Here is a 9,261-nt window from a genome sequence, read left to right as displayed (position 1 = left end):
ATTTTAAAAGATCTCATCAATGCCACCTGCTTCCTTGCCAAACAACAGCTGGCATTTCGTGGAAATGATGAAAGTAAAGGCTCTGCTAATCGTGGCAACTATGTTGAACTATTACATGCTTTCGCTGAGAAAGATGACAGGCTAGCGAGTCATTTTGGAACATCCATTGTATTTTCTAGCCTGTGAAACAGAATACAGAACGATTTAATTGAAGCAGTTGGTGATCTCATTAGAAATGACATTAAAAAGGAGATCGGTGCAGCCCAATTTGTTGCTGTAGAAATAGACGAGATTGTCATTCTCAGCACTGAAAACATACAGTCGGAACAGGACTGATCAAGGACGACTTTCTTCACTGGCAGTGATCTCCGTTGAGACAGAGAGACTTTTAAAACTGAAGAAAGATAAGGAAGGCTTCTACAAAGAAGTTATCGATGCCTTTCTTCAGATGGAGCGGCGCATGGACTTCATTTACAAGTAAAGGTAACACGATAAAAACGTTTTTTTATTTTTTTTTTTTTTATGCTACAGTTTGTATATATAAAGAATGCTGACATGAAATTTTAAAAAATATGTTAACTGTTGCCAATCAAATGGTGAATAAACTACTCTGTAGAGTTCATATGTTTGTAAATCTGACTATGATGACGTCAGTGCCTCACCAGCCATGAACCTCACCGCACGTCACTGTTTCAGAATCAGAAAGCGTTTAATAGTCCCACAATGTGGAAATAATTTGCAGTCTGTCATGATGCCAAAAGAAATGTTAAATGATTTTGTGTTTTCTGGATTTTGGATGGGAGAAAGGCGCGCATTTTTCCAAATTATCCATCACGTTGGGCCGGCCACTGGGGACATTTCTGTTCTTTGAGGACCTGATGACAGGGCACTGCTGACCTCGACTCGAGACGTCGTGAACCGGTGGGCAGAGTACTTCGAAGACCTCCTCAACTCCACCAACACGCCTTCTTTGGAGAAAGCAGTGTCTGGGGACTCTGAGGTGGGCTCTCCGATCTCTGTGGCTGAAGTCACCGAGGTGGTTAAAAAGCTCCTCGGTGGCAAGGCCCCGGGGGTGGATATGATCCGCCCGGAGTTCCGAAAGGCTCTGGATGTTGTGGGGCTGTCCTGGCTGACACGCCTCTGCAACATTGCGTGGTCATCGGGGAGAGTGCCTCTGGATTGGCAGACCGGGGTGGTGGTCCCCCCTTTTAAAAAGGGGGACCGGAGGGTGTGTTCCAACTACAGAGGGATCACACTCCTCAGCCTCTCCTTGAGCGTCCCAAGTCATCGAACGTTTTTCGACGAAATAGTCCTCTTTTGTTCGCCTCAAATGTATTTCACAAATTCGTTAACCGTATTTAATCTCACAACGCATTTAATGTATTTGTATTTCAAGCCAATTTTAAAGTAAAATTCGATTAAATTCCCCAACGGGTAAAAAGGCTCCATGTTTGTTATTCTCGGTTACCCAGACGGTGAACCGGAAGTACATGAACGTGCATTTTTTAAAAAAGATTGCGAGATCTCGCACTCTTTGCGAGGGACTGTCAAGTTTTTCAAGAGAATGCAAAGTTTTTTTTCTCTTCGATGTCCCCTTAGGGGCTCCGTAGTCACGACTACTACGACGACGACGACAACTAATAATAATTAGAATAATAATGATAATACATTACATTTTAAGGGCCTTTCAAAGCTCTCAAGGACACTTTGCAGCATGGGTGGCCAACCAGTCAGACTAAGAGCCACATTTTTTACTATGTTACTGCAAAGAGCCACATCAAGATGGCAGTGCATGAACATGCAGCGGCTCCCCTCTCTCTCCCTGCAAATTGGCATTTTTGTGTTTATTATGTTTGTTAAAGTCATAAGTGCCTTGCACGCAGGGTCCGAGAGGACAGTAATTTCATCTGTGCTGTATGTCATGCATATTAGCATATTTGACAATAAAGCTGACTTTGATAAACATGGGCACACATGAACACCCCATCGCCCCATCCCTCACACACACAGATCTCCGCTCAGCCAGATTTATTAGCTTTGATTTCACATGTTTTAGGGTAGAAAAGACAGACTCGCAGACGTATGTTGACCCAAACATTGACAGTATCTTAAGCGAGCCGGTTTGACATTGGTGTATTTTTCCATTGGCACATGGTTCCAGAACTCAATGGTCCCTTCCCTTAAAGCAGGTTTCATTTGATCGTGCTCACAAAGCTCGATCGTCTCTAACTCAGCCGTAGCTTCATCTGTGACTAGCGGGGCTTTCAAACAGTCCATCTCCGCATTAAACGGGTCGACAAGGAACGTAATCTGTGGCCTTTTCAGTTGTAGATCACGGAATTGGGTCACAAAGTTTTCGTGCAGGTTTTCAAACAGTGTTGCATATCTGGCTCTTTGCTTATTCAGGGTGGTACTGGTGACTTGCCCGCTGACTTTTAGCAGAGTGGAAAAATGTGTTAAATCTCTCTTTTGAATATGCGCCCTGAACAGCTTCAGTTTGTTGAGAAACGCTAACACACTTTGCACTAAGTCAGGCAAAATGTTTGACTTACCCTACAGGGTAAGGTTCTGTTTGTCCAAGTGACACAGCATGTCGACCAAAAAATCCAGATCCATAATCCACTCGTGTTCCGAGAGCACAGCATAGTCCTTGTCTTTCTCTTCCATGAACAGTTTCACAGCATCCAACAGCTCAAAAAAGCAGCAGAGTACTTTGCCTTTTGACAGTCACCTCACAGTGCAGTGGCAGGCCACCTGGAAGCCCTGTGGTGAAGTGCATGTGTGCGGATGAAGTTGATGATTTCCATCACAGGGTTCATGACATTCTCTAAATTCAATGATTTAGTCACGAGTTGCTCCCCATGGATGATGCAGTGGAAATTCTCAGGAAATGTTTGGTCAGCTTTGCACAGCCCCACAAACCCGTTCACAGATCCGACCATGGCGGGTGCTCCAGCCATTGCTATCGCAGTCAGTTTCGGTATGGGCAGATTTGCTTTCGCAAATGCAGCCATCATTGTTTCCTTCAAATATATGCCATGGGATCTGTCTTTTAATGGCACAATATCAAGGAGTTCTTCTTTGAGCACACAATCCTTTGTCACAGACCGTGCAAATATTGCCAACTGAGGCTTGTCTTGTATGTCACAACTTTCATCCAATGCGACACTAAAATACTCTCATACTTGAAGGTCAGAGTGCAGCTGTGATTCAATAGCGGTGCTAATGTCTGATATTCTGCGTTCAACAGTGTGGCGGGATAGTTGGACATCAGCTACCATTTGTTTTAGTTTGTCGTTTTCAGGAGACAAGATTTCAACAGCGTCACTGAGGCCTTTCTTAATAAACTCCCATTTGTTGTATGGCTTTTTAGCCTGTGCAATATTCCAAGCCAGTTGGTATGATGCAAGCGTTACGGTCTCTGGGTTCTTTGTAAATTTTCGGAAAAAAATATCTGCTTTTCAGTCTGAGTTTTCAACTTATGCTTGCGAAGTTCAGTCAGTCCCTTTGGGGAATTCTTGGTCGATGTTTGCATGGAGCGAGCTGAAGTGGCGCTGAAGATTTGACACTTGCGCCAATGACGCCTGACATATAAGGCAGAATGGCTTACCCTTACGCTCAATAAAAATATATAAACTGTCCCACTGTGTTAAAAACGTCCTGTGTTCGTCTTCATATTTTCATTTTGCTGTGCATTTTTTCCCTGCCATTTTGAGAGCGAACTTGACGTAAATTAATTGTTTACGTCGTAAACAATTTGTGTCGAGTCTCTGACTGGTTGGCCACCCGTGGTTTACAACATGAATTATTGATTTTCATCTCACGCACATGCGTGTTAACGTCACATTGATACCGTATTTTCACGACTACGAGGTGCACTTAAAAGTCTTCACGACTATCAAGTGCACTTAAGTCTTAAATTTTCTCCAAAATGTGCAGCGCGCGCTATGGTCGTGAAATTACGGTACATAGAGGATGAATGGCAGTGCCAGCGGCAAACATTTTTTACGCTTGTCATGTGGACGCCCCTTAAGAGCCGGCCCCTTACGAGCCGCATGAAATCAATCGAGCTGCATGCGGCTCGGGAGCCGCGGGTTTGCCAGGCCTGCTTTACAGTCACAGACAAGCATAGGTACTATAATAAATAAAATACAATCACAAATATAATGCAATAAATAAAATACCATTATAAATAGAAACAAGAGAGAGACCTACACAGAAAATGCAATTTTAAATCGGTGGGTTTTGAAATGGGACTTGAAGTTGGGAAGAGAATCGATGTTACGAATGTTGGGAGGAAGTGAGTTGCAAAGTTTGGGGACAGAGCAGCTGAAGGCTCTGTCACCCATTGTGCTGAGACGGGCAGGGGGACACACACAGAGGCAGAGGGAGGAAGAGGATCTGAGAGAACAAGAGGGAATAGAAATTTGAAGGTCAGATAGGTATGGGGGGCAAGACTATGGATAGCTTTAAATTTATAAAGACACATTTTAAAGTTGATTCTTCATTTGACCGGGAGCCAGTGGAGCTCTTGGAGGACGGGGGTGATGTGGTGAAAGGATGAGGTTCTGGTGATGATCCGGGCTGAAGAATTCTGGGCGAGTTGAAGTTTGTGGAGAAGTTTCTGAGGGACACCAAAGAGAAGTGAATTGCAATAGTCGATCCGGGAGGTGACAAGACTATGAACGAGGATAGCAGTAGTATGTGGAGTGAGAGACGGGCGACGACGATTGATATTGTGTAGGTGGAAGTACGCAGACCGGGTTAAGTTATTCATATGGGAGTGGAAAGATAGTGTGCTGTCAAGAATGACACCTCGGCTTTTCACCTGATGGGAGGGAGAAACGGTCGAATTGTCAATAGTGAGAGAAAAACTGTTAGCTTTGCTCAAGGTGGATTTGCTACCAACGAGGAGAATTTAAGTTTTTTGGCTGTTAAGTTTGATGAAGTTATAGCTAAACCAGGATTTAATTTCAGAGAGGCAGAGTGAAAGGGAAGAAGGTGGAAGAGATGCGTTGGGTTTGCTGGTGTCATCCGCAAAGCAATGAAATTGTATACCAAATTTGCGGAGAATATCGCCAAGGGGAAGAGGTAGGTGATAAAGAGGAGCGGTCCCAGGACAGAGCCTTGGCGCACACCAGAAGATACAGGAGAGGACTATGAAGTGAAGGAGTTAATTTGGATGAACTGAGAGCGGCCAGAGAGATAAGAGTGGAACCAATGTAGGGGTGTGTCGGTGATCCCTATGGAGGAAAGTCTGTCAAGGAGGATGGGATGAGAAATGGTGTCAAAAGCTGCAGTGAGGTCAAGAAGGACGAGGATGGAGACTTTTAAGAGAGCTGATACTGTACTGTGGAGTGGGCGGAAACCAGATTGGAATGGTTCGTAGAGATCATTATGGGAGTGGTGAGAGTGTAGCTGAGAGTACACAACTTTTTCTAGGATTTTGGAAATAAAAGGAAGGTGAGAAATGGTGCGAAGGTCCTTGAAGTCATTGAGATTAGATTCAGGCTTTTTAAGAATTGGTGTGACAGCCGCCGTTTTGAGGGGGACAGGGATGATTCCAGAGAACAGCGAGGTGTGAACAATGGCTGAAATGAATGGAAGGAGAGATGACAAGCAGGATTTGACCAGAACTGTTGGGAGGGGATTTAATTGACAGGAAGAATTCTTGGATTTAGTTATGAGCTTCGAGATTGTAGAGGGATGAGGGAGATCAAAAGAAGATAAGAGATGAGAGGGGGTAGGAAGGTTGGGGGAGATGCTGGTTGATTTTGTTGACTTTTTCAGAAAGGAATAGAAGGAGAGAATTGCAGGGGTCAGAGGAATAAAAGTGAAGGGCGGGGGAGAAACAGGGGGTTGACTGATTCTGTTATAAAGAGCAAAGAGAGCAGAGTATTTCCAGTATTTGACTCAATGAGTCCAGAATAGTATTGTGACTTAGCTTGAGAGATACTGTTCTGGTAGAGAGAAAGTTGAGCGTACATATCTTCGTGAACAGTGAGTCTGGTTCTCCAATAGTGTTTCAAGCCTGCGTGTTTTCAATTTCATGGAGCGGAGATGAGCATTGAACCAGGGTGCAGAACGAGTGAATAAAACAGAGCGGGATTTGACAGGAGCGAGCGAGTTAAGAATGTCGTTTAGGTCCGAGTTGTAGCGGGAAAACAGATCAGGAGAATTATGTCTGTATTGCTCTTTTATTTTATTATATTATTACTTTATTATATTATTTTATTACTTTTATAACGTCAGTGTGTGTACACCCACCTTGTCGCTTTCATACGCGTAATGTCCACGCGGGGGACATTTCTTGACCGCAAGGAGCAAGCCCTCCATGATGCTCTCCTTCGCCGAGTTCGAGTCTTCGCTCAAACAGAAGCGCTCCAGCGTCTGCATTAGCCAAGCTGACCCGGAAGTACAGTAAAGTCTTGTTATATCGATATTCAAGGGAGTCCGAAAAAATATCGATATAACCGGGACTATCGATATATCCGACCCTGTTTGCATGTAATTTTCTCCGTGCGTGCATAGAAATAGTATCGATATAACCGGGACTATCGATATATCCGATATCGATATAACGAGACTTTACTGTATATGAAAGTGCATTTTTTTTTTAAGATTGCGAGATCTCGCATTGTTTGCGAGGCAATGCAAAGTATTGCGAGGGAATGCAAAGTTTTCCGAGAGAATGCAAAGTATTGCAAGATCTTGCAAAGTTTATTTTTTTCTTCAATATCCCCTTAGGGGCTCCATAAAAAAACAGCATACTATACATGGTTGATTTTTTTCAGGCTAAAGACGCCTTACTATACACCAGGAGTGTAAAACTCAAATTCACAGAGGGCCAAAAAACATTGTCAAGAGCCAGACCAAATGTTTTAAATTGTTTTTTTTTAATCATCTTTAAGATACAGTAAACTACTGTATTAACCATCCTAATATATTGCTTAAACCCAGACAGGTTTAAGAAAATAGAGTGATACAAAGAAAACGGAAACAAATATCAGGCTTCGATATCTTGAACTTTATTCATTTGAATTGTAACCCAAATTTTGTCATCACAGACCAGCAAGGCCAACACCTAAAACAATAAAACAATATCTCGGTCAACTTTGAACAGACAATGCCATCAATAAATCAAATTGATCCATTTTAGTTTTGTTCACTGTTCAGTGACTCTGATGCTGCATGTGGGTCCAAGCCAGATACTTGGCATCGCTTTTGACATACAAATGCATCCATTTCTGGAGTCAGGCTCTGCGCACAGGAAACCCTCAGGACTGAATGAAGGTGTTCATCGGTGAGACCAGTCCTATGTGGTGTTTTGTTTATCTCCATCAACCAAAAGAGTTGCTCGCACGGATATGTGCTCACGAACATTGAGAGCATTTGCGCAGCTTGGGCATAGGGTTCGGGCAGCGTGTCAAGGAGGTCAAGGGAAAATTGCGCAGCACTGAGAGTCAGTCATATTTTGACTTGAGTGTGTCATGACACTGCAATTCAATAAGGTCCATTTAGAGATTGATCGGTGCGTTATTCACATCAAATGTAAAGAGGTTGCTAAAAAGTTCAAATCTACATTTTGGGACTTGAAACTGAGCAAATCGTCAGGCATAAATGCATACACTGCATGCATACTCGTCGAAAAATGCTGACGCAATTGCGGGGCGATTGGCACACATGGAGGCTGGCACACATGGAGGCTGTCACACATCGAGCCTGCTCCATTTGCCTTCCGTTTGTGTTTTTAGGACATGAACAGGAGATGACGTCACAGCGTTTTGACGCTCGAATTAAAAATATTTTAAATCGGGCATCAAATGCCACCCTTGCGTGGCGCTCTCTGCCACTGACGTCGCACATACACAATAAATGGCTGCGCTGACGCCACCCAGCGCTTGACGTGTTCAATGTGTAGGTACCTTTAGCGGTACGTGCTCTGTGTAACGGGCCCACGGGCCAGATGTAATACATATTACAAATCATCTCACCAGCCAAATATAATTGTTGTGCGGGCAAAAAATAATTGTAGTGCGGGCCAAGATTGGCCCGCGGGCCTGAGTATGATATGCCTGCTATACATGGTTGTTTTTTTTTCCTGCGAAAAACACCTTACTATACAGTATATAGTCTTTTTTTTGCCCAGTTATACATGGTCATTTTTTAGGGCTGAATTTTTTTTAAATAATAGACGATTAAACACATATCACAACACGTAGAGTGCTGGACAATCAACGATGGTACAGGGAGAAAAAAAAAAACTAGAAAATGAGTGAAAAACAAACAAACATTTAATAGCCATAACTGAAAGTCGTAAAAAAACGATTTCAATGTTGCCAAGGGAAAAAAGAATGTAAGTGAATTAAAATCAGCCTGATAAAGCCTGCCTGGATCAGTTTCTCACCAGTATCGGTTCTTGATTGTCTTTTTAGACGTCCCTTCACAGAAAATCTTTGGCCACAAACAGAGAAGGAAAAGGGGTTCTCACCAGTGTTGATTGTGTGGCTAATTACAGTAAATGGCTCTTCTGACAGAATTATTTTCCACAAACTGGCCTGGCAAAACGTTTCTCAGCAGTGCGGATTATTGTGTGGCTAGTTAAACAGCCCTTCTGAGAGAATCCTTTGCAATAAAATGGGCAGGCAAAAAGTTTCGCACTGGTGTGGATTCTCACGTGCACTTTTAAGTGATGCTTCCTTAAGAATATTTGACCACATTCTTAACATGAAAAAGGTTTATCATCAGTGTGGATTCTTGTGTGGCGAATTCAATTGTCCTTCCTTGAGAATGCTTGACCACAATCTGAAAAGGAAAAAGGTTTCTCGCCAGTGTGGGTTCTTGTGTGGAGAATTAAAGAGCAATTCCTTGGGAATCCTTTGTCACAAACTGATCAGGAAAAAAGTTTCTCACCTGTGTGGATTCTTGAGTGGCTATTTAAAGAGCTCTTATGAGAGAATCTTTGCTCACAAACTGAACAGAAAAAAAGTTTATCAGCAGTGTGGATTCTTGTGTGGCTAATTAAATGGTCCTTCCTTGAGAATGCTCGACCACAATCTGAACAGGAAAAAGGTTTCTCACCAGAGTGGGTTCTTGTGTGGAGAATTAAAGAGCCCTTCCTTGGGAATCTTTTACCACAAACTGAACAGGAAAAAGGTTTCTTGCCTGTGTGGATTCTTGAGTGGCTATTTAAATAGCCCTTATGAGAGAATCTTTGCTCACAAACTGAACAGGAAAAAGGTTTCTCACCAGTGTGGATTC

This window comes from Hippocampus bargibanti, linkage group LG10 (genome assembly GCF_051943395.1).
Source record: "Hippocampus bargibanti isolate YZ-2025 linkage group LG10, ASM5194339v1, whole genome shotgun sequence".
In the NCBI taxonomy this organism is placed as follows: Eukaryota; Metazoa; Chordata; class Actinopteri; order Syngnathiformes; family Syngnathidae; genus Hippocampus; species Hippocampus bargibanti.
This window is presented reverse-complemented; position numbering follows the sequence as displayed.